Here is a 26,673-nt window from a genome sequence, read left to right as displayed (position 1 = left end):
ACCGGGATCACGCCCTGAGCCGAAGGCAGACGCTTAACCGCTGTGCCACCCAGGTGCCCCCTATATATATTTTTTAAAGATTTTATTTATTTGAGAGAGAGAAAGAGAAAGAGAGTGTACGTGCAAGAGATAGCAGGACAGGGGGGAGCGGCAGAGGGAGAGGGAGAAGCAGACTCCCTGCTGAACAGGGAGCCCGATGTGGGGATTGATCCCAGGACTCCAAGATCATGACCTGAGGTGAAGGCAGATGTTTTTCTGACTGAACCACCCAGGTGCCCTGAAGCAATCAATGTTTGTATTAGATACAGGGGAAACTCCCTCAGAATAGGGTTGTTAAAGAGAAACCATTTGTATAGGATACTTAGGGGAGGGTTTATAAGTTGGATGAGGGTTTATAAGTTGGATGAGGTCACCTGAAGAGATGGCCTCAATTTGCTTCTAACTCTTGAACTGCTACCAAGGGAGTTGTTGGATGTCCATTCTTGGGAGAGCTGCAATACTTGGACCCAGAAGGTTTGTATGAAGTTTCTCAGTGAAAGCATGTAGGCTCCCATTGTGATTTTTCACAACTTGTTCCTACTTTAAAGATAGGCCGGATTTCAGGAAATAAATTAGGTGGGCTCCATACAGCTTGGCTGCATGTAAATTAAAAGACAGATCTGCTGATTCCTGAACTGTAGTAACTAATGAAATTCATAATGCTTTTATATAGTGATGGTATTAATTTTCTCAGCTTTTCAAGCTATTCACGTATTTAGGAGTATTCTTTTATTGAGGTTTATTGGCTAAGGGCTCATTCTTGACTACAGACATTCTCATATAAGTTACTTAATATATTTGAATTATCTCAGAGCAAGAAAACTTGGGAAGCAATAAATCTAATCATTTATGGAAGCAATCACTTTTCTCTAGGTCCTTTGATTTCTCAGATGTAAATGGCAGTGTGGGGAGTTTCCTTCCAGCTCTGGTGTACTAAAAGAAGTAAAGCATTGTTGCAGTTGGTTTTCAACTATAATGAAAGCATTAAGTGATTTTGCGCTAGACACTGTATTGGGTGTTCTATGTACCTTTCTCTTACCATTTCAAAATCCTACTGGGTAAGCACAATCATTGTTCACATTTTTCAGATGAGGGAACTGAGGACAAAGGTTGATAACCTACTATGTTCCAGGCACTGAGTGAGAGGAACTGGGTCTCTTCCTCATTTCTTTCTCACCTTTAAGAATCCATCTAAGGAACTAAATTTATGGCTAAAAAATGCATTTTAATTGATGTTACTGCACAGGTGGCTCTGTGACTATATTAAGTTGAACTATTCAGTCCGATTTGCTGGGGCTCTTCTCTACACCATGTTTCTTTGCAGGGAACTAGCAAGTGCTATTACAGATGCAGCCAGCTGAATTTTTCATGTATTTCCAGTCTTTATCTGATCCCCATGCCTCTTGGAGACACTAACTAAAATGCAAGTGCCCATCAACACGTAAAATGCCGTTGAGAACATTTTATAGGAGAACCTAATGAACAAAAAATGAATAACAGAAGTTCCAAAAAGCGAAAAAAGTCTGTCATTATCAGTTTGCTGGCCCTTAATCTCAGCCATGCCCCTGATGAGGTAGAGATAATGCTATAATATGCACATTATAAAGAATATATATATATATATAAAAGAGAATATATCAAGATGCTTTTCAGGCAGAAAAAAATTTGCATCTATTTAGAAATTTTACAAAACTCTTAGAACACATTTATCCCTTCGTTTTGTATATTGACAGGAACATGATCTGATACACAAAAGTCTAGCAGCAACTCTCTTAACTCTAAAATTAGCTTAAACTATAAAACAAAGTCAATAAGATATGCATAATAGTAACAAGATTTAAAGGAAGTGTGACTATGGCTCTTGGGTTACCATATCAATCACCAAAATTGTCTTTGAAGGTCTGATATGAGTGGGAGATGTCCCCTTTTCCTCCATCTCTCCCCTAAAGTCAACATAATAAAAGATAATTTTCCTTCCATTACACCAGTTTCTCCTCCTGTATTTTCTTTCCTAGTCAATGGCACCACCATTTATCCAGTGGCCCAACCCAGAAACCTCAGGCTCATTGATATCTCCTTTTCCTTCAAATCTAACATTCTACTAGTGTTGAATCTAATTAAAAATGTTGCCTCACTCTCACTCATCCCCATTGCCCCACCTTAATCCAGTTTCTTTTAAATGTTTGCTAATGTTACTATAATAGTCCCCATTGGTTTCCCAACCTCTGATCTCAGACACCTGTAACCTATCTTCCCCACTGCATTAAGGTAACATCTAAATCACCAATATGATAACATGACTCCTCTGCTCAAACTCCTCACTGTTTAGAGTCAGCCCCAAATTATTTAGCATGACATTCAAGATCCTTTACATCTGGATCCAACCTTCCTTTAAAAAATCTTTAGTTTATGGCTTCCATGTTTCCATCCTACTACGTTCATTGTTCCCAAACTAACCATTTACTTGACCAGCTCCATATTTCTGTTCATGTTTCCTCTGCTACCTCGAATGGCCTTTCCTCCTTTTCTGTTCTGGTTAGTTTCTTAAGTTCATTTCAAATGTTTCTTTTTCTGGAATAACTCTGAGAATGGACCTTATCTGAAATTAACTGTTCTCCCCTCTGAACTCCCATAGCTCTTAATTTGTACTAATCAGATTTTTATCGAAGCTCATTATGAATATACCTGTTTTCTCCATTGAGATAGTGAAGCAATTCTGTGATGATGGAAAGACAGCTGAATTAGAGAAGTCAGAATACCTGGGGTCACATTCGGTTACTTTCTAGGCTCCACAGTCACATCTATAAAATGTGGATGGAAATCCCTACCTCAAAAGATAAAATAGAGATTAAATTAGGTACCATAAACAAGAGCATTAGAGACATGTTACATATTGATTGGGTAGCAAGATCATGAGCTCTCTGTGAGAGGAAAACATACCTCCCTTCCACCAGCACACGGTATGTGCCGCTGAATGTTTCCTGAAGACAATAAAGGGAGTAAGATGAAATTTTCCACTTCTTTCCAGGAGACTGATAGAATAAAAATAAATGCTGCACTTGTACAGAATATTTGACCTTTAAAAGCACTGATATTTCTTATGCTTATCTTTTTAACTTCCTGAAAAAAGCAAGTATTATCATTTTCTTTTTACGTGGAAAAGACTGAGGTGCAGAACAATTAAATGGCTTACTAGCCTCACAAAGTTAGTCCAGGGCTTGAGAGAGGCTGGAGCCACGGTTGGATGCTCCTTATTTGAGTCTGGAGGACTGGCTTGTCTGCAATGATTTGATATTTGCTCCATGGAGGGGAATTAATTTACATCTCAAAATTATTTCAGAGGATATGTGTTTTGCATGGGCAAGATGGTGCATGTTCAATTCTGCATTTCTGAGAAGGAAAAAAAATTAGATCAACTGTTATTGCAATAATTTTCTCAGCTCCGCACATGTGCTGTCTGTTTTCTTTGGCTGTTCTTCCAGAGAAGTTATCACCTTCTACTTAGTCCTATGAAAAACTGCTCAGAAAATCCTGAGCATCATCTTAAAGTGAAAGATGGGATCGCAAACTCCAAGTACCTATTTGAGTTTGTATGATATGTAATAGCTTCTCATTTTAATCAGAATATGACTGCTCATTGAATAAGATGTGGCTAGTGACAGCATGTTAGAAAAGGCCTGGGCTTTGAAATAAAAATGATCCTAATGCTTCCAGCTGCAAAACTCCCAAAAATTTATGTCCTCTGTCTGAGCTTTAGATTGTTCATCTGCATTAGGATTCAAGAGTACTTTCCCAACAGGGTAATTCTTAAATTTAAATAGGCAATACACCTACAGAGATCCTCAAATACTGGTTGCCCCCCAAAATGTTAGGTACTTATATATATTAAAGGTCATTTATTAGAATCACTATGAAATTCAATGTTAAACATTAATGAACTAGCAGAACTCTTTCTAAAATACGTGTTATACTTCCCTACTTCAGCAAACAAAATACACTAAACATAACTTCAACTCTTCTGATGACTCATGATTTTCATTCAACCTGTCATTTATGGTACTGGGATGTTTTTAAGGCTACTGAGGTGTACAGAGCTGTTTGCTTGTGCTTTCAGTCTACCACACATTTCAATCCTGTTGTGTTAACATCCTGGACTGGTTTGTATCTGCCCCATCTTCTCCAGCTTCACTGTTCTTACCTTAGTTTAAGGCCTCATGATTTCTAGATTATTATTGCCACAGCCTAACTCGTTTCCCTATTTCCAGTCTCAACATTCCCAAGTCCTTCCTCTGCACTCAGCAAGAGTAGTTTTTCTAAAACCAAATCTGACCACTTCAACTTGCTGGTTTAAAAAACAAAGCACTGGAGGAGATAATGCTAAGTGAAATAAGTCAAGCAGAGAAAGACAATTATCAGATGGTTTCTCTCATCTATGGAACATAAGAACTAGGAAGATCGGTAGGAGAAGAAAGGGATAAAGAAAGGGGGGTAATCAGAAGGGGGAATGAAGCATGGGAGACTATGGACTCTGAGAAACAAACTGCGGGCTTCAGAGGGGAGGGGGGTGAGGGAATGGGATAGGCTGGTGATGGGTAGTAAGGAGGGCACGCATTGCATGGTGCACTGGGTGCTATACGCAACTAATGAATCATCGAACTTTACATAAAAAACCAGGGATGTACTGTATGGTGACTAACATAATGTAATAAAAAAAATTTTTTAAAAGTTAATGTGATAGAAAAATAAACACCATTAAAGTTTGAGTGAAAAAAGCAAAAAAAACCCAAAAAACAAATCAAACAGAGCCCCGCCCCCAGCCCCACTTCCCCACCAGGCAAAACCACAGAAGTTGCTATCTCTCTCCCTGGACTACAGTCTTAGATCCAGAGTCAGCATGGTGTATAGGTAAATACCTCTGTGGGCTGGCCTATCACCCTCTACCCTTCCCTCGCCTCTTCCTCACCCCTCGCAACCTAAGCTCCAGTCACGCTGAACTGGGACTTCTACGGTAGATGCCTGACAACACTGGGCCTTTCCACATCTTCTTGCTTTTGCCCATGTCGGTCCTTCTGTTTGGAAAACTAGTACCTCTTTCCCTAACCCTGGTTTCCTCATAAACACTTACCAATCTTTCAAAGGATACTTGAAGCATCTTAGGTTTTAGGAAAACTGTCTTGCCCTTTCTTCTCTAATTCTCTGACTAGAAGTGATCACTTATCACGTGACAGTACGGCATCCTGGACAGATATTCATAACACCACAATAATTCATAACACCTCCCACCCCACTAGACTTTGTGCTTCTTGAGTGTACGATGCTGTCTCAGTTAGCAAGCCCTAGACACAGAGTAGGTACTCTATGATCACTGGGTAAGTATCTTTTTGAGTCTTACTAGTTTCTTCTCTCTCCATTAGGTTAATTTTTACCTCACATTATTCTACTTGTAATCTACAATCAGTAAACAACAATAACAACACACAAACAAAACCCCCAATAGGAGAGGCTTGTTAGAACTAAGGGTAAATAGGTTTTGCAAGAGAGTCTGTAGAGATCTTTTTGAGGTGAATCTATGACCTTGGAAAACTCATACTCCAAGTGACATGTTTTGGCTAGTTAGCTAGTTCTTATGGTGTTTCGGATCCTTGAGATTGACAGGTAAATTGCCCACAGAGAAGTGGAGTGTAATATGATGACAACTGCCATTTATTGAAAACCTTCCCTAATGTGCCAGGTTCTGGGTCAGAAACCAAGGATATAAAGGCCTGGTCCACACGACATTTAAGAGGCTCCTGTGGATTATTTATATAATTTAAAACAAGCTCATGATATACAGATTATTCACACACACATGCACACACTCTCTATTTTCCTATTTTTTTTGAAAGATGAATTCGAAAGCTAGCTCTGGGCAGGCAAGGGGGTGGCGATGAGGGGGTGGGGGTGTGCTGCTCAAGTCCCCTCCCGGCTGAATCTAGCTGTGCTCTCCATTTCACTATCTCCTCTTCCCGTTGGAACTAACCTTCGGTGACAAGAATGCAATGTTTCTCTTGGGAGATTTTCTACATCTCCTTTCTTCCCATCACAACTTAACTTTTCATTCCTGAATGTGTAAAACTTAATTGCAAAGCTGCATAGCCTGAAGTTAATGAGACTTTAGAAAACTTGTTCTGATGTTATGACTTACTACAGTAGTTACATATGGATGATGAAGGCAGACAGGAGAGAGTAGAGCATGAATGTCAAAAACCATTCGTGTTCTCATCTAGCAAGTCCAAGGCCTTCCAGTACAGGGAGGAGTGTAGACTGGGCATCTGTCCCGGGACTCATCACTGCCACTGGCCCCTCACACAAATAAATGCTACATCTGGAAGATCCTTCCCTTCCTAGAGTCCAAACACATGTTCAGTCATGTCAGACGGTGAAGGCAGAGGGCAATGGACTCGGCTTCTCCAACGTGGTTCACAGCAGAGACTGTGAACAGGCTTCGTCTCATGTGCCAAAGCAGGCATTGTGATAGTGGCCATTGAGAAGGATTCTGAAGCTGCTTCCAGACACAGAGGAAAGAATGCTGGAAACTATGAACAAGGTCTGTTCTGAGATAGAGCGCAGCATACTCTGTGTTTACCAACGTTGGTAGAAGTTTCAACTGTCATTTAGCATAAGGCAGGTTACGGTGTTACTTATTTTAGAAGTCTGTCCCCCAGTTCCTGAACTCAGCTGAGAGCATACAATGATAGAGTAACATACATGCCAGTGTATCTGTCAGCTCTGGCATACAGTAGGTGCTTCATAAGTGTTTTCTGAAGGATTGAAAGCAAAATTCTATGGCCCTGTGTTGGAAGGATAGAGTAATTTTTCTTCTGTCAGTAATTGGTGGGCGGGGGGAATAGACACATTGAGGTCACTTTGCAAAGGTCCCTGAACGTCTTGTCCAAGAGTTTAGGGCTTTACACTATATGAGCTAAGAGTTCCCAAACTTAACCGAATTTTTTAAGGTGCTCTGTATACATGGAATCTCTGGCCCTGCCTTGTGATATTCTTATTTCATAAATTTAGGGTAGAGTCAAGGGTCCTCTGTTTGTTTGAAACATTTGCTAGCTTCCCAGGCAATTTGTATCATCAGCCAGATTTGGGAACTAAAGCTGCAAGGTAAGATGGTGCCTTGCATTTCTTAAGCAGAGGAATAACTTACTCCAATCTGAGATCTTTGTTTCCAGCTGCCCCAGCTCCAAGGCCTGTCTGCCCATTGAGACCAATTCTGTCCCTGTCTTTGCTGAGACCCTGGTCATGCCAGACCTTCTAGAGAATCAGATCCCAGTCCCAAGGAGCTCTGCTACAGTGCCCTCTCTCTCAGGAAGAAAGACGAAATCAAGTACAAATTTTGCCAAACAGCAGAGAGATTAATGTGCTGCAGTGAGAATAAATCACGGATGGAGAAAATGAATGAACAGCATGTTTTTGGATTTCAAATATCATTTCTGGAAATGAACGGATCTTTCTGCCTTCCCAGTTCAATTAATTTTCTGATGAACTCTCCCTAGCACTTTTCACTGAAGCCAATTATTCCAGTATGTTCCAATATGAAAATCTGGTCATTACAAAACACATAATTGATGTGACCCGTGCTCTGACACACTCTGTGAAATACATGTGCCTTCATACTGATTAGCCCTCCTGAAGCTACTGTTTTTCAGTAAAGCACAGCATCATGCTGGCAGTGGACAGTGTCCTAGTCTCATGAACATATGAGCTCCTAATTCTTGTGGAAAATTACATCACAGAAAAGGTGGATGGAAGTCCAACAAGGACATCATTAGTCCACTAGACTTGGACTAAGAATCTATTTTTCTCCCATGCAGACTCCTCACAGGGAAAATGCTAACCCTAGGGAGGTAGCAGGTCATTGTGGAGAGAGCAGAACCTGGCCTGAGGAGCTGAATCTGCGTTTCAGGAAGACTGCCACTTTCCAGCCTTTAGACGGGGCAAAGTGCTCAACCTCTCTGATTCACGGTAGATGCGCTTCTCGGTAGATGTGGGCACATTATTACCTACCCCCCAGTGCTGCTGTGAAGAACAGCAAAAGTGAAGAGAGTGCCTGAAATAGATTAAGTGCTCAATTAATAGTGGTAAGGATGCAATATGGCTGACAAGGTCACAAAATTAGTTTGTCATTTTTTTTCCAATTTTGTTTACTTGTATATAATTCAATCTCATCTGTCAAAGAAAAAAAATTAAAGTAATATGATGGCATTTTAAAGAATATTGTTATTTCCTTCCTGCTTCTATTTTCAATGACCATACAGCCAATCTAGGACAATGCTCTGCCTTTTTTTTAGCGGATAAAAACCAGTGTGTGTTGGGGGGTGGAAATATTACATATTCAAGAAATCGTATAAAATCCCTGTAGAGTTAAAAGAAAATGACTATATATTATATATACACACACACACCTGAGGCAAACAAAGAACACCAACAGTAATTAAGAATTCTTCTGGATGCCCTTCTTGGTAATGGCATGTGCTTCATAACCACTCCCTCCCATAGGTAACTCTCCTGAATTTAGGGTAAATAGTCCCCTAATTTTCTTTATAGTGTTATCAGGTACATATGTACCCATAAATAATATAGAGATTATGAATATGGAATCTACGACTGGCTTCTTCTTGGCAGCTCACACATGTTGATGTCTGTAGCATTGATTTATTAATCCTCACTACTGTGTTCACTGTATGAATATAACCATGTAGATAGCCCCCCTACTGCCAGACATTGGGTTATCTGAGGATTTTATTAACAGTACTGGCACAAACATCCTTATACATATTTCCTGTGTACGTGTATAAAAGTTTTCCTAAGGTATGCACCTAACAAGTGACTTGTTGGATTATATTTTCAATTTAACAAAATAATGTTAATCTGTTTTCCAAAGCAGTTGTTCCAGCAGAGAATTCCAGTCCTCCTGTATCCTCTCTAACACTTGGAATTGACTAGACTTCTTAATTTCTGTCATTTTGGTGAAGGTAAAATGGTGCTTTATTGCAGTTTAATTTGCAATTCATTGGCTACTAATTATTTTAATCATCTTTTCATATGTTAATAGGTCATCTGTGTTTTCTTTGCTTTTTAACAAAACCTTGCCCATTTTCTATAGGACGGCTCTCAACTTCTCTTTGCTTTGTATTCTCTATGTATGGCATTCTAGATAGTAATCTCCTATCAGAGATACACACTGCAAATATCTATTCCCTTCTATTTTTAATTCATATCACATTTCACCTCAGAAAAGTCAGATATAGGATTTAAAGATTTTCATTTCTCTAAAACTGCTGTTACCAATAGCTACAAATATAGACAGATTTCTAAATAAATAATTCATTAGTGTGGTTTGGCAGAAATATACTCATGCATATCTTTGCTCAAGCTTGCACAAAGTGCTCGAAGAGCTTATTAAAATAAACCAAATTAAAGAAAGAAAAAAAACGGCAGCACTGTGATGATAAAAGCTTTCATGCCAAGACTCCAAATACACTAAAAATTTATCTTCAGCAGTTTACTATATTCACAATGACAATACTTCAAACTGCTTCCTTTACTCATAAGACATTCCATCTATTTCAAGTATATTTATCACCCAGTCAGCACAGACAAATGTTACCAAGTTTACCATTGAATTTCAAGTGTGGTCTCAGAGTAAAACTTCTAAGAGTAATTTTTTTCTTTCATACAATTTTCTTGAAGTCATATTTTTGGTCAACTCATCTTTGGGTTTTTGAGGAACTGAAGAATACATCCTATGAAAAATTCGGGATTTTTAGTACAGTGAAACTACTCTGCAACGATACTGTAAAGGTAGATGCATGTCATTACACATTCGTCAAAACCCACAGAGTGTACAACAGCAGAGCGAGCCCTAATGTAAACTATGGATTTTGGGGTGATAATGATGTATTCCTGTAAGCTCATCGATTCTAACAAACCAACCATTCTGGAGTGGAAACTCGACAGTGGAGGAGACTGCACGAACTGGGGGGGCAGCAGCTACACTGGAAATCTCCTTACTTTCTGCTCGATTTTGCTGTGAATCTAAAACTACTCTAAAAAATAATTTAAAAGAAATAGATTTTATTTAATTTTAAATTTATTCATTTGAGAGAGAGGGAGAGAGCACAAGCAGGGGGAGGGGTAAAGGGAGAGAATCCCAAGCGGATTCTGTGCTGAGCATGGGCCGTTGTGGGGCTCGATCCCATGACCCTAAGATCATGACCTGAGTCTAAACTAAGCATCAGACACTCAACTGACTGAGCTACCCAGGCGCCCCAAAGAAATCGTTTTTAAATGCAGGGAGAAATGAGTTTTTAACCCGCTCAGAAGTAATACTGAATAACATGGGGCGGGGGTAAGCAAGCAAGCAAACATACACGAAAGTCCCAAATAGTTTCTGAAGCAATGGCACCTGGGAAATAATAACCACAGAAAAAACTACAAAGGCAACAGTAACAAGTGCTGATCCAGTGCCAGGCAATATTGTGATGAGTTTCATCCAACAAACTCGCAGTTAGTCCTCACAAGTCCTCTACGTGATAAGAACGGATGTTACACTCCTTTTAAAGATGCCATAATGAGATGCAGAATTTAAGAATGTGTGCAAGGTCACTTAGTCAGTGAACCGGTGGAGCAGCTCTGGGTGTGGAGAGATTTCACCGGGCTGTTCCTCTGCTGTTCTTAGCTTTTAGACATAGCTCGCTTTTCAAAGGAGCGCGGAAGTGAGGTTAGTAAATGGATCACAGAGCAGTACACCCAAAGGTACCTTCACAGAGCTGCCCTGGGCAGGTACTGAACAAAAGAGCAAACTTCAGGGTTCCTCCACTTTCTGTTAAGTGTGAGAACTGCATGTTTTCTGAGTTTCACGACAGTCAGTGTTTTCCTGAATCAAGCCCTAAAAGGTAGTAGTGAAAACACTCATATCTGTGTTTTGCATGGCATTTGCCAGCCTACACTGTCATTAGGACCCACTTATCTGTGCACCTCACTTAACTGGCAGATTCTAGGGGAAGGGGGCACACATTTGTCGAGCATCTTTACTGTGCTAGACATTATTCTGCCGTCTGGAAATGGCATTCTGCAGGGCCATCAGTGTCTCTGTCGGGTTTAACTCCATTTCAAGAAACAGAGTTGCTGCCCCTTGAAAACGTAAGTCAGTTACCTTCGTGTACTTAGAGAATTATGCAAACTTGGGATCCACAAAGGATTTAACCTCTTTGTCAAGAACCAGATAAGTCATAGTCAGTAGAGGGATTTAAAGACAACATAATGAAGGGAAAAAATATTAGCTAATCCATATCCACCTATTTAAATGAATCTGTAGGTACTTTCCGTTTCACTAAGAGGAGAGAGGCCTTAAATGAGTACAGCCAGAAGCTAGAAATGTAACCTTATCAAAGTGCAACCTTGACCAGAGGTGCTGCAAGCCTTCATCATCTCCGAAATCAAAGAAACTGATTTAGCTGCCCTGTAGAAACGCCAGCCCATCACAGCTGTTAGCAGCTCCAAGGAGTTTTTACTTCCATTTCAAGAAACAGAGCTACTGAATCGCTGAACGCTATATCAAAAACTAATGATGTAATAGATGTTGGCTAATTGAACATAATGAAAAAAATTTTACCCAGTGTGGGGGGAGGGGGGAAGAAACAGAGCTAATACTATTTTTAAGTAGTATGCTACTTAAAAATCCAAGTTTGTGTTTGCACTTCATACTCTCGACGTTCAAAGAAGGAACTGTCTTGGTTAATGTACTCATGAAATACAGCCATGGGCTCTACGATAGAGACTGCTGATTGTCCCCTAATATCCGCTCTTCCCCTCTTCCCTTTCAGGAATACAAGATCTCCTTCTTCACCCACCAGGGAGTTTTAGGAAGGCACACCTGGGTAATGAGGACATTTCCTACAATCACTTTAGAAAATTGTTTAGCAGTTTAAAGCATCTGCCTACCCTAGGACACTGCAGTTTCACTCCTGCATACGTACACAAGAGAAGTGGGTGCCTGCTTTCTTCAAAAGACTTGCTTAAGAATGTTGATAGCAGTTTTATTCATAGTAGTCCCCAAATGAAAACAGTCTAAATGTGCTTTGACAGAAGAATGGATAAGCAAATTTTGTTATATTCCTGTAATGGAGTAATATATAAAACAAGAAAAAGTAACAGACTACCAAAATACAAAAGAGTATGGATGACTCTTAAAAACAATTATGCTGAGTCAAAGAATCAGACATGAAAGGACACAGACTGCAAGGTTACATTTATTTATATGAGGTTCAAGAATAGACTAAACTAATCTATGGTGTTAGAATTCGGAGTAGTGATCACCTCTCGGGGGCGGGGTATGGGTAGGTGAGAGTCTACTCACTGGAGTGACATGAGGAAAGTTCTATGTCTTGATCCAGGTAGTGGCTGGACAGATGCATAGTTTTATTAAAATTCATTGATCTGTGCATTTTATGGCACAGAATTATACTTCAGATAAATAGATCAAGAGAGAGAGAGAGAGACAGATAGATATGCCCCGCAAGTACCAATCAATGGGCATAACCTGAACCCTCTCTGTAGTGTTTAAAACCAAAACCAAACATGTCATACTTTTCAAGGCAGCTGGTTCTTAAATTACCAAGGCTTAAAGGAGGGAATCATGTCTTCTTCCTAGTTATGACGTGTTTCTTATTTAAATTATTTATTTATTTTTGGCATATATAACTGGAAGTCACCTAGAAAATAAAGAAGTCAATTGAGGGTTAAAATGAACAGTTAATCTCCCTGGGCACAGTCAGTGTTAATAATAACCTCAAATTTCTTTAATAATTTGGAAGGAGAACCAGTGCACTCATGTGAATGTTACAAATCTGGGAATCAGATATACTCCTGTTTCTTTCTTTCTTTTTTTTTTTTTTTTAAGATTTTATTTATTTATTTGAGAGAGAGAGAGAGAGCGGGAGGAAGAACAGAGGGAGAGGGACTCTGCTGAGTGTGGAGCCCAATGTGGGGCTCGATCCCAGGACCCTGAGATCATGACCCGAGCCAAAATCAAGAGCCACCCAGTTGCCCCTCATGTTTAATTCTTGACTCTGTCCCTGTGTGAACTTGGGTAAGTTTGCTGACTGAGACTGTCTCCTCACCTGAAGAATGAGGCAACACTTTCCTCCTAGTGTTGCTAAGACTGTTAGCTGAGTGGACACCTCAAGAAGCATGAGAATGTAATACGCACTCAACAAGTTCTATGAGCTGTTACTCTCTTGGGAGGAAAGTGATGGAGTGTGTACATGTTTGAGTTTTGTACTTACTTAATTCTGTTGTGTTTTGCTTTGTTTGCAAAAGGTTTATAGTACCTACAATATATTTATTACTAAGTGAAACTACTCTTTTATTCACAGCACCTCTGATACCTTCATTTCAAAGGCAAAAGAGAGCAAGTGACAGGCAAAGAACATGGCCGACCTCCCCAAGTAAGGCGGGTACACAAGAGGCTCTCCCTTCTTCTTTCCTATGCACTTGTATCCAAGCAACACCTCGCATAGAGTTTATAGCATTTTTAAATTTATTTTATTATTTTTATTTTATTTTATTTTTTATAATTTTTATTTTGTTGAGTTTATAGCATTTTAAAAAACACTGCACATGGTTTGTTTGGCTGAGCAATGACACCAATTCAGTAGAGTCTGGGGGTCAACCAGACATCACACCAACTTTCAGACACCACAGCTGATTCTCACACAAGAGCTAAAAGCAGAGTTGGCTGTGCTGTTTGTTGGAGTGGCAGGCTAATGGAGGACGTGTTTTCCTTTTATTTATAGCTCTATTATTTTAATTTAAAATCCAACAAGCCATGGTGGGGTTCTGTTAAACAGCCAAGGGTCTCCAATTAGTTCCTTCAACACAACAAACTGTTCACAGAATCACAGACAGAAATTATGCACATATTTCTCATTTTGAAGCTCCTGTCCAAGAACCTACTTTCCTGCCAATAGAGTGACAGCAAGCCACTAGCATATTCAAACAGAAACCCTCTTTTCAAGTAAAATATTAAGTGGGACCATATGAAATGTTGACCATTTCATAGGATTCATCCTAACATTTGCATCAAACCAGAGGATGAGTGAAATCACAGACGAAAGGGACCATCTCTGAGGAAAAGGAGCTAGCCAGAACAACAGTATTTCCCTGGGGTACAACCTGCCTACCTCATAATGAACTTAGAAGATCCCCTGAGCCAGGCAGTCCCTTACCCCGGACATGCCCTTCCACCTCAACACAATCTGTGCAGACTTCATGGGCTTCAGAGTTGAGATAACTATCATCACTGTTGGACCCAACATGCCCCAGCAGGGCTCCGTATGCCTCATCCTCATAGTCCTCCTAGTAAACCTGTTTACTGCTAATGAGAAATCTGGCTCTGGACGCCTTTCTGGCTCCAAGTGCAGCTCGGGCAGATGGAAGAGTCCTGGGAGCTAGAGGTGGCAGAATTTTGAAATTCCCCATGAAGCTGGCTTGGTTTTTATACCTATAAGATGCAAAAAAAAGAAGACTCAGACATGGGGAAATCATCCAACAACTGATTTTAAACCCCAAAATGAAAAAAAAGATTTTTCTCATAATGACAACAATATAGTTTGTTTAGAAAAGCGTGCATAGATCTTTGCAGGCACACTCCCTTCTCCCCACTCCCTGTCTTCACTCCGTACTCCCAGCCTGGAATTGAAATAAGCTGAAATTTGAAATTCATAAAGTGAAGTCCCTTTCTATCCCACAGCAAAGAAAATCCTATCAGAAAAGTTTGTCTCTAAGGTAGCCATGTTGAGGCACTATGATTTTCTATTGGATTTTCCTTATTAATCCAGAAGTATCTCTTCATGTGCAATAGAATTAACCTCTCTAGGGCAAAGGCTGGATGCACTACATAGGAAATGTAGTCAAGTTTTAAATGCTTGGTACTTAAACTCACATGCTTGTACTTTTGGTAAACCTAGGGATTATTTTCACACCACCGAATTTTGAGGGTAATCCCAGGATCTTAACACTCCTCAAATACCATACTAGGTCAAAGAATTGGAATAACATTGTTCAGAGTTTGCGGTTTTCATGAATGTTCACGGATTCATCACTGCAAATAGTGGTTCTCTAAGATAGGACCCGCTGGGCCATGTAGCTTCCCCAACGCCTCTGGTTAAAACAGAATCTGAGAGTCAGTGGGTATCAGATGGGGAGAGAGCTCAGAGAGGACCCTGTTTTACACCTAAAAATCTGACGTCTAAAGATAGGATTAATTTGTATAAGGTCATACAGCAACTCAAAAGTCCTTCAGGGGCAACTAGGGGGCTCAGTTAGGCATCTGACTCTTGATTTCAGCTGGGGTCATAATCTCAGGGTCCTGAGATACAGCCCTGCATCTTTGGGCTTGCGCTTAGCAGGGAGTCTGCTTGGAATTCTCTCTCTCCTTCTCCCTCTGCCCTTCCCCTTGGTTCCACTCTCTCTCTCTCTCTCTCTCTCTCTCTCTCTCACTCACTCTAAAATAAATAAATAAATCTTAAAAAAAAAAAAAGTCCTTCAATTTTCCCCGGGCTGCAAGGATCTGTAGCAAGGTGGGAAAAGGCATGATTCTACATATGGGGTGTGACAGGAAAGAAAACAAAAGGAAAGTGGGAAGGCAATTAAACATTTATAGAGCCTGCTATTTGCCTGGCACTGAAGCAAACAAAGTAAAGAGAGAAAAGCAGAGAACTTTGGGGAACATGAGTACAGCTACCATCTATGCAATAATCACAGGATAACAAATCAATGGTAACCAGAATGATAGCTAATGTTTATTAAGAACACCCCATCTGCCTAGAAGTAATGCATTATCTCACTGAATCCTTATTACTGTCTAATGAGATAATAAAAATAATAGGTGTGACCACTTATTGAGCATCTTTTCATATGGTCTGAACACTGTGCAAAGCATTTTGAAAACAGTATCTGATTTTATTTATGCAACAGTTGTAATGAGCCTGTTCTCCATAGTATAAAGATGAGCTAACTGAGACTTTGAGTGGAAAAATTACATATCCAAGGTCATCCAACTAGTAAATGGAGGAACCAAAGTCTAATCTTGGTCATCTGATCAAAGATCTTAAGCTTTTAAGTGCATCGCTATTCTGGTCCTCGAATACAGGTGTACAGGGAATTGGGTTTAATGCATGTACATCAAGATCAAGATCAACCTGGGGAGAGAAGGGAGGGGAGAGAGAGAGAGAAAGAGAGAGGGAGAGAAAGAAAGAGAGAATGTGATAGAAGGAGGTACTATTCATTCGCTACTTCTAGGATTCTGTAGGAGACCATGCTGTTTAGTAATTCCAGCACTACAATTTTAAAAATCAGTAGCCCTGGTAACCAAGTCTATGATTGAAGCATGCTATAAAAAAAGAAACATTGTGTGGTAGCTGGTCCTAGACAAACTGACAAGCTTTGTTCTATCCTTTTGAAATCCAAGGCATTATTTACATACACTCAACGGCAACACAGAATCCCTTCATTAAAAGATTTTTACACTTATCTGTAAGTAAAAATAGAAATATTTGAATAAAAGCACTTTTTTTTCTTGTGCTGAATTACTGGTTAGAAAAGAAAATCACAGAAATTCACTGAATGGTATTGCATGAATTACACTAAAGCTTAACTATGCCTCCTTGCATGGCACTCACTTGACCATCCTCTTCTTTGTCCCCCCCAGCAGCAGGGTGCCATGACACTGTGCAGCTTGTTGCCCAGAGGCGGTGACAGCTATCAAGGTGATTTAACAGCTATTTAAAGCCACCCTCAGCCCCCCCGGCTTTTTTTCTGCTTTGCAGTCCTCAAGGAGCCAAAGTACCTTTCACTTCTTTGGGGATGGGACTGTGGTTTAAGTGGGAAGGAACACGTTTCTCTAGCAGCTCACAGGTACAAACAAAGGTGATAAATGCCTTTATATTCTTGACCTCAGCCACAAGCTTGGAGAAACTATGCACTTGAGACTTAAAAGCACAAGAGAGGATTTGATTTTCCATTTGGATCCCCAAAGACAGCATAGGATTGCTTTTTCCAGGACAATTTATCATTGCTGCATCCATCTGTCACCCATCCCCTCCCAACCCCCACGGGCAGGCACAAGGCTAGGTGCTTTATGCATAGACACACAGGAACTCGAGCAGAATAATAAAGCTTCAGACCTGGGCTTGAGTGTTGGCTCCACCACCTAGAAGCCGCTTCAGGGCCAGTTTCTCAACTCCTGAGTCTTAGTTTCCTCACTGTAAAAAGGGGGTCAACAATATTGCCTTATGTCTCACTGACTTAGTGTAGGGGTCAAACAAGATCAAGTGCCTAACACGTACCCAGCATCTGAGAGTAGAAGCATCATTCCTACTTTAGGCATGGGAAAAGTGATGCTCAGAAGGGGTAAGTGACTTGTGTAAGATCTCGGATCTCATGAGGGATGGAGCCAAGACTCCACCCTAGGAGTGTGAGAACCATACATGCTCTGAGCAGTGGCTTGCTTCTCCTTTAGTGTGCTCACAGTGTAGGGAGGAAATAGTCACCTAAGCTCAGAGTTTCCTACAGTCACTACAAGTGAAGTGCTAGGATAGGAAGGGGCAGACGTGTGGGTCAGGAAAGCTGTGCCTGANTCTAGGAAGTAGTGCCTGAAAGACCTTTGAGAACCTCTTAGAATGCAAAGAAAGGGGCCAGTGCAAAGGCAGGGAGAAATGAAAGATCAGGGTATTCGCTGAGGCTGCTGCCCAGGGCCTGCAGGGGAAGCGGCAGAGGGCCGTGCAGATGCAAGGCAGAGTCAAGATCAAGATAATCTCCTACACCAAGCAGTAGTCTGCAGCCACGGATAGGTTTTAAATAGACAGATGAACTCAAGAGTTAAAATGGCTGGAAGTGAATCACACTTGAATCTTTTCCATTTTTACTTGGAAGCAATCTCTCTCCCACCAGGCAGGCTCATCTAATGTTTCCATGCCAACGGATTGCTTAGGCTTGGGAGAGGCTAAGCTGTGAAGTGGGGAGTGATGTGGGTAAAGGAGAGAGTGCAGGGAGAAGCGAGGGTTAAACTGTGCGGAGGGGCTGGATGGGGGGGGTAGTGCATTACAGGTGGGGAGGGGCAGAAGCAAGAATCAGGGATCAGGATTAGGTGGAAGTAGTTGTACCTGAGTTTATTGCAACACTGGTTGTTACTACACACACACACACACACACACACACGCACGTGTGCGTGTANGCACGTGTGTGTGTACGCACACAAATAACATCACTCGAACCAGGTTTTTTGGAGCTCAGCTGTATTTTCTGAACCTTATCAATGAGACCGCATATAATTTAAGAACTTCTAATCAGCTCATTTCTTAGTCACCGAAAATCAAAATATAAATGTTAGAACTTTCTGATTCTTGAGATCTTTCCGATCTTTGCAGCCTGCTTTGCAAAGTTATTTAGTCTTGAACTCGGAAATTCTATGTGTGCTAAGTGCTAACAAATTACAGCATTGGATTCAAGGTTAGTTTCCCAATTCAGAGTCCGAACGGGATCAAAATTGAAGGATGTCCCAGGAACTGACCTTCCTATTAGCTGCGGATTTGCAATACACTTCCATGCAAGAAATCTGAGACTTTTAAAGCAACTGTTCTCAGGTTGATGAGGAAATAAATAAAGCTAAAAACAGAAGAAGAAAAAGATAAAATAGTGGTTCTTAATGTTGCTGCACACTGGTATCCGTAGGGAAGCTTTAAAAAATATTGATGCTTGGCACACATTCTCAGGAGATTCTGACTCAATATGTTTGGGCTTGGGCCTGGGCATCAGGGTTTTTGAGAGCTCTTGTGACATTAGGATTTACAATAAGATTTGGTTTTTGTCCTATTCCTGGCATTAAGCTCCTAAAACCCTTGAAATGTCCTAAGTGATAAGAACAATAAAGGTGTCTTTTATTATTCATAACAAGCCCCTTTCAACTGCAGGTCAGCTCTGTTAATGAGCTGACTTTTGGAAAGTTCCTAAGGATGGGGGCTGCTTGCCAAGGGAGCCATGTGATGAGAGGGTTGGAGCATTCAGCCTCACACCCAACCTCTGAAGAAGCAAGAGGGGCTGGAGGTGGAAATAATCATCAGTGGCCTATGATTTAATCAATCATGCCTAGATAATGAAGCCTTCATAACAATCCTAAATGACAGAGTTAGGACCCAGTTCAAAGTGTTTCTGGGATGCTAAAAACATGGAGATGCAGGGTGGCTCTCCTGGAAATGACACAGAGGCTCTATACCTTACCTGACGCATCTTTTCCATCTGGCTGTTACTGAGTTTTACTTTTTATAATAAACTAGTAATATACTAGGTAAACTGTTTTCCTGAGTTCTACGAGCTGCTCTAAGAAATTATCAAACATGAAGAGGGGATTGTGGAGACCTCTGATTTCTAGCCATTTGGCCAGAAACACAGGTGACAGCCTGAAGTAGGGGGCTGAATCTTTAACGTGTGGGATCTGATGTGATCTCGATGTAGAGCGTGCCAGCACTGAGTTAAATTCTAGGACACACAGCTGGTGTTGGAGAATTGGTCGATGTGGGGGAAAACCCACACACGTGGTGTCGGAAGTGAAGTATTCAGGGAGTACCATAAAGGAAAACAGAAGTTTTTTCCTTACAGCTGCCCAGGTGACTCTAACATGCAAGGAAGGTTGAGAAACACTGAGATAAAGCAAGGAGAGGCAGTTAGTAAAACAAACCTAATTTAAGAGATTCTTCTTGGCTCTTCCCTGGAGAGAAAGCCAGTGTGGACCAGTTACAGTGAGAGAGCTGGCAACGTGACCCACCCTGGCAGGGCTCCCCACTCTCAGAAATCCCTTCTGTCTTAGTGAAGACAGACCAATCTAAATTCAATGCTGGATGGCGAGATGGATTTGGGTATCAGATCTGGATATTCCTCACTAGATCGGGGCTACTCTAAAGCAGATGGAAAGTTTTTATTCCTGTATTCCTTGAACGAGTCTAATCGTCTGGCACATGGGATATCAATAATTGTTTGTAAAATAAATAAATGAAAAGTTCGAGGCACAAGGATATGAGATGCATATTAGACCTCATTTCACCAGGCTTCTTTCTTAGCACATTCAAGAAGTCATAGGGTGTGGCAACAGCAGCTTTAATGAAAAACGAAATGAAACAAACAAAAAAATAAACAGCCAGATGCCCTCCACAATTTCAATTGAACCGAACATGTACGGAATTTCTTTCTGCCTAGTCTGCGTTAGACCCTAAGAGCCACAGACTGAGCTTTCTAGCCAAGATCAGATCTAGAAGCGTTGACTGGTGGTTCTACAGTGATCTGCGATTAGTCCACTACTTTAAGAAATCCTTACTTTAGCCACTTTTTCATTGGTATAATATGGATGATTTGGGTTTGAGTGGCTTAAAAAGTGCAGCAATTGGTATTCTGGATGGGGCTGGAGCAGATCACTCAGCACTTCTTGTCTTTTCAGCAGTGTTTCAAATACACAATTTCAAAGAGCACTATTTCTGAAATTTGCTTTATCCCAAGTAGTACCTGGAATTCCTGCTTCAATCCTGATTTCTAGGAGATATTCATTAGTAGGCCAGCACGATCAGAAGTCTGCAAGTTTCCAGAATATCTAATCCTGTACCATTTGTACAGGTGATAGGATGAAGTTGGGGGAAGGAGATGAGAAGGAAATAGGAAATAGCAAATACTGTGTTTCTTTCATGACAGACACTTTTCAAGGCCATTAACACTCTCATTGGATTTAATACTTGTAAGAACACTTCAAAATGGATATTATCATTCCTAGTCTATATTCAGGAATGTGACCCCAAAGGTAATCACTCTGTTCTATCACCACAGGTTAATTCTGTTTGTTTTGGAGGGTTATACAAATGGAATCATATTGTTGTGGACAGATTGGTGCCATAGAATGTCCATGACCTAATCTTTGAAATCTGCGAATATGTTACTTACATGGAGAAAGGGCCTTGCAGGTGTGACTAAAGTGAAGGACCTTGAAATGGAGAGATTATGTTGGATTATCTGGGTGGCCATGCCTAATCACATGAGTCTTTAAAAGTAGAGCACCTTTCGTGAAGCCAGAGAGGTGCAAGTGAGAAGGCATCATCTCAGTGTTCCTGGGGTATAACATACAAGAGAAGGGCTACTAGCCACAGGATGTGGCAGCCTCTAGAAGCTGCACGTGGCCCTTTGACGGCCGGCAAGAAAGCAGGGACTGTGGTCCCACAATGGTAGGGAACTGAATTCTGCCAAAAACTCTCATAAGAAGGAAGCAGACACTCACTTTGAGCCTCCAGAAAGGAACATAGCCTGCTCATAGCTTGGTTTTGGTCTGGTAAGACCCTTAATGAAATAACCTACAGAGCTGTAAGATAATACATTTATGGTTTTTAAAGCCACTAAATGTGTCATAGTTTGGTACAGCAGCATAGAAAACTAATACGCGTAATATTTTACGTGGCTTCTTTCACTGTATTTGCAAGATCTTCACCTGCTGTTGCATATAGCAACTGTTCATTTTCATTGCTGTACAATATTCCCTTGCATAAATATGCCAAAACTTATTCACCTATTCTGTTGTTGGTAGACGGCTGGATTATTTCCAGGACTAGGCTATTACGAATACTGTAGCTTAAGCATTCTTACATGGTTTTTTGTTGAACTTATGTAAATATTTCTACTGTGTATATACCTAGCAATGAATCATAGGGTATAATATGTTTAACAACAATAAATGCTAACAGTATATCAATGTGGTCAAACGGATTTACCTCCCATGAGCAACACATGAAAGTCTCTACATGCTTGCCGTTAATGTTTTAATTTACATTTCCTGAGGACTAATGAGATAAATACCATTTCATGTGGGAACTGACCATTTATAGACCTTCTCTATCATGAAATATCTGTTCAAGTCTTTTGACCATTTAAAAAAATGTGGTTTCTATCTTTTGCCTAGTATCTTGTGGCAGTTCTTTAGATAGTCTGATTATAATTCCTTTGCCAGATCTGTGTATTACAAATCTTCTCCTGTGCTCTGTCTTACACTTTCATCTTATTCACGGTGTCTTTTGATGAACAGAAGTTCAGTGCATTCTGTGCTTATAGTATCCTTTCTATAGATCACTGGATTCACTGTATTAATATTTTATTTTAGATTCTTGATCTTATGTTTATGAGAGAGATAGGACTATAAGTTTCTTTTCTTCTGGTTTCCTATAATTAACAGTTACTTAAGAAAAACTTAATTTCACACCCTTTCTCCCATGCCATACTTGCTGTAATTTAGTCTGAAGGTCTTGCAGACCTCCCATCCTGTGTGCAGCGGCCCACAGCCAGAAAACTCATGCCTCTTTGCTGTGAATGCTTGGTAGATGAAGGGTGTGACCCTATGGTTCAAATTTGAGCCATCATCACTCCACACACATCAAGCATCTTTAAGGTACTTAGTTATTATTGAGGGCGATACATTATACATTAAATGACTATATTTCCTAGTATAAAACTTACAAGACTATAACAACTAGAAGTACCAATATGAATGAAGGAGCATATATGAAATCAAGCATATCTAAGAAAATGTGGATTTCTAGAAACCCTGGACATTAAGGTTAAGAACAGGGATTTGGCAGACAAAACTGAGTTTGTTCTCCTTCTTTGCTGTGTAACTTTGCTGTGTAAATTATCTAACCTCAGTTTCATTAACTGTATAATGGGGATAATAATGACACTCCCTCATAGATCTTATGAAATTTAAATTCTTATCACTATCTTGTCCTCAGGATACCTGAATCCATTATATAATCAAGGATTTATAAGAAGATTGTAGTGTGTTGTGGAGGTGGGAGTAGTGTGGGACATCCATTTAAGAAGGAAGGGACAGAAACAGGGAATTTTAGGAAAAGAGAAAGATGTCATCATCTGATAAAGAGCCAACAGTGGGGTTCATTCAACATAAGCTTTTTAGAAAGTGCAGAAACTCCTCATTGGCCTGGCTTCACAGCAATCAGAAACACTGAGACACCTTCCTGATGACTAACTCAGAGCTCTCCTTAATAGGAAGCAGGGGGTGAAACAGTTCAGAAGCCACTGGACCTGGTTTAAGAGCTTTGTCTGGAGAGTAGGAACTAACTACAAAGTTAATTTACATGAGAATTTGTATTTTTAAAATAGAGGTCACTAGCAGCTACCAAATATCCTGTTTATTGTAAAGTTCTATTCAGTTAGCATCACATTTTCTCAGTATTTTACCCACAGAATCAGATTTTTTAAAAAAGTGTGGGATCCCACATCTGAGGGGCCAAATCTGTATTTTTAGGAAAATTAAAGTGGAGATGGCACATGAAACAAGCAATCTGGCCTTAAATGATAACAGTTAAAAATGTTTTAAAATACAATCGAAGATACTATAATTACAGTGATACTTTTAAAAAGAGTCTACTTTTAAAATGAAGAAAGAATGATATAAATGTCAATAAATGAAAGTACAATTTAAAAAACAATGAAAGGTAACTTTGATGATGGGAAATTCCTTCTGACCTTTTAATAAAAGCATGGATTTGGGCTTCCTACTTATTGAGAAAATTGTATAAAAGATAAAGAAAACACATGAGGAAAAAGCCAATCTAAAAGATGATATTCTTTCTCAAGAAAAAACAGAGGTAAAAAATGCATCCCAAGCATTTTTGAATCATTTAGATTGGACCAAAAGATCCAGGATTAAGAATTAAACAATGCGGCCATTACGTTCACCTTAATTTTTTCAGTGATGAGGTAGGATTATACGGACAGGGGAAATATGGAGATTCGTCTAGCGAGGTTTTAAAAATATAAATTTTAAAATTTGGAATACTTTTCCTGATACTCCAATTATGTTCTTATTTTTCTTTGGGCATTAAAGTGCCCTCTCTCATATATAATGATGGCAAAAATAAAGAGCAATAAACTTAAAAAATATATATGATAATCTGTGTATGTGTTTATTATTCTTAAAATTCTTACTTGGTGAAATCAGGTTGTCAATCCCATGTCAGGCCCCCCCCCCTTTTTTTTTTTTAATTCTAATATTGCTGGTCAGGGAAATCTGTGAGTCCTACATTTTGCATTTAGAAAATGACACCTGGAAGGACGCCAATAATACCCACAGATTCCAGGGATTTCCAAAGTCCTCTGAGAAACTTCTGTGCATTTTCTTAAAAATTTTGGCCTGAGGAGCAAAGGAAGGGGACAGAAATTTGCAGAATGGGAAGACGAAAATGTACTGCTGGTGCTAAATAAATGTGAAATGATGACACTACTTAGCTTGTGGAAGATTTACTTCAGCAGAGGGAGATGACTCAAAGTGCGCTGTTGAAAGCTCAGAGCAAGTGGGAATTTAAAGTTTCTCAGGTATTAAGAGGGCTGGCACAGAGTGTTTCTACAGATCATAAAATCAGGCATTGAGATAATTTATATAAAATACTCTTGCGGGTAAAAGACAAAACTTGGATCCTTGAAAAACGTTCTCAGTGCTGACTTCATAGTTCTTCCACGTACTGCACGCTTTACTAAGGAAAACACACGTGCTTTCAGCTTTGAGCCAAATGTACTAAACCAGATGTCAGCAGGACTGGCTTCCTAGGCGTGGGACTTGTGTGGTAGCACAGGGTCCTGCACTGGAGTATTACGCTCTGGTCTCACCATCTTGATAGTCTTAATTTTTGAACAAGAAGCTGTGCCTTTTCATTTTGCAGTGAGCCCCGCAAATTGTGTAGCTGGTAGGGCTATCAGTCTGCAGGTCCCCCCACACGTGGGGCACTATGTGGGACAGGCACTTCAGTTGTGTTCCTTGATGTGCTACACAGGCTGCAGAATTTGTCTTAGCCAAAGAGGGGCAGGGACCTTGTGCATCCAGTTGTAATGGCCATACCTCAGCGTGGGCTCACTCAATTTAATCACAAATCCACATGCTCTGGGTATCTTCAAACTAGGGTATAGGATCTAAGGTGACACGGTTATTCAACTGCCTATACAACATTTCATAATGCATAAGTAGTTCTATAAAAATCATGCGCTATGTAACATGGCAATAAATGAAACACAAGGCAAACATTAGAGAAAGATACGTGTGAGATGCATGTTTACACACCTTTAAAGCAGGTGCACTGAGGCAAAGTCCTGGTGCTATTCTATCCTTGGAGAAAACGGTAGAGAGCTTAATATTCTGAGCCTCAGATTCCTTAGCCGAAGAAAACTGTGAGAAAACAATATCTACTTAACAGACATACTGTATCAAAGCAAATCAAATCTATGACAGTCCTTTCAGAAAGCCACATGGCACCGTAGGTAGGGGCATAAGACAACATGCTTAGATTCTAGCCCCATCGTAGCCTCTTGCGGTTAAACTTTAAACCTAGCCTCCGCTTTCTCTTCTGTACAATGGGAATAAAAAAACAGCACCTATTTCATAGGGTTTTTCTGAGAATTAAATAAAATAATCCACATAAGGTGCTTAGCAAACTGCTTGGCCTAGAGTATGATGCAATTATAATTTGTTATTTATTATGATTATGATTAAAAGCATTTGTCCATGTTTGTTATTGTTAGTTATTATTGATTTATAATAAAAAGGAAAATGAATCGGAAGTCTAATCCATATTAAATATGGCATTTGTTTGGCTAAACGGTTAAAAAACACCCAACATAGTCTGAGATGATTATCACTACTTAACAGGGCTGCTTACTCATATGATCAAGAAGGCACAAAGACCTTTGTTAGCCAGGGAACCACTTGCAAGCCATGAGGTAATCAAGTAAAATTTTAATTGAAGTTAAATGCTCTCCAATCTTGTGACATCATAATTCATTCACTGGATTGAGTCAGCAGTTACCACACGCCAGATTGTGCTGTAACCAAGTAAATCCCCATTCGACAGAGCTGCTCCCCCTCCAGTCCAGTGGAGGGGACTGGAGTGTGAACAGGCAGGAAGCAGAGAGCATGTGAAGGATTGAAGAGACAAGTTTATGTGAACAGGCAGGAAACAGAGAGCATGTGAAGGATTGAAGAGACAAGTTTATGTGGGTTAGAGGAACACAGAGGGCAGGTGCTCATCAACCAGCACTGAGTTGTTGATGGTTTTCCTAATCCCTTGTTCTATTAATCACCATCTTCAACTGCCACTCAAAAAGTTCATTCAACAAGTATTTACAGAATTCCTATAACGTATCAGGCACTGAGATTAGAACAAATAGCTTGAGTCTATTCCTTTGCTCCTAACCTAGCCTCATGATTTAGGGTAAGTTTCCCTCAATTCTTGTGTGTCCTCACTTGTCACCTGTCCCTCCTGGGGGCATTCTGTGTCCCACCTTCTAGTGTTCTGCTCTCTTTTCTGGTTAACGCTGTCTCCGATTGTTGTAGGAGGCAGTAATCTTGGTCTAAAGGGATAAGCACCTCCACTAGAGAGGAGGGGGCAGGGACAGAAGCCAGGTTGGTAGCATGACCCTTGAACACCTTAAGGACAGAAAAGATGCTCTACGAATCTTTTTATCCACAGAGCACGGTGCAGTATGAGGTGGATG

At 40.2% G+C, this 26,673-nt stretch overlaps 1 protein-coding gene and 1 long non-coding RNA gene across 32 annotated transcripts in view; one reads left to right on the top strand and one right to left on the bottom strand.

Annotated features, from left to right (window-relative positions):
* DLG2 (discs large MAGUK scaffold protein 2) overlaps nucleotides 1–26,673 on the bottom strand; it is a 1,964,683-nt gene that overhangs the window by 109,465 nt on the left and 1,828,545 nt on the right. The gene's annotated exons all lie outside the window — the stretch shown is intronic.
* Nucleotides 1–26,673, top strand: part of LOC105241548 — a 159,968-nt gene that overhangs the window by 37,013 nt on the left and 96,282 nt on the right. For 11 of the 12 annotated variants that reach the window (XR_004627131.1, XR_004627128.1, XR_004627125.1 and 8 more), the window contains one exon: nucleotides 13,464–13,535. The exons of the other annotated variant lie outside the window; for it this stretch is intronic. This is a non-coding gene — a long non-coding RNA (uncharacterized LOC105241548). The remainder of the gene's footprint in view (nucleotides 1–13,463; nucleotides 13,536–26,673) is intronic. 12 annotated transcript variants of the gene reach the window in all.

Source organism: Ailuropoda melanoleuca, chromosome 8 (assembly GCF_002007445.2).
Source record: "Ailuropoda melanoleuca isolate Jingjing chromosome 8, ASM200744v2, whole genome shotgun sequence".
Classification (NCBI taxonomy): Eukaryota; Metazoa; Chordata; class Mammalia; order Carnivora; family Ursidae; genus Ailuropoda; species Ailuropoda melanoleuca.
This window is presented reverse-complemented; position numbering and strand designations above follow the sequence as displayed.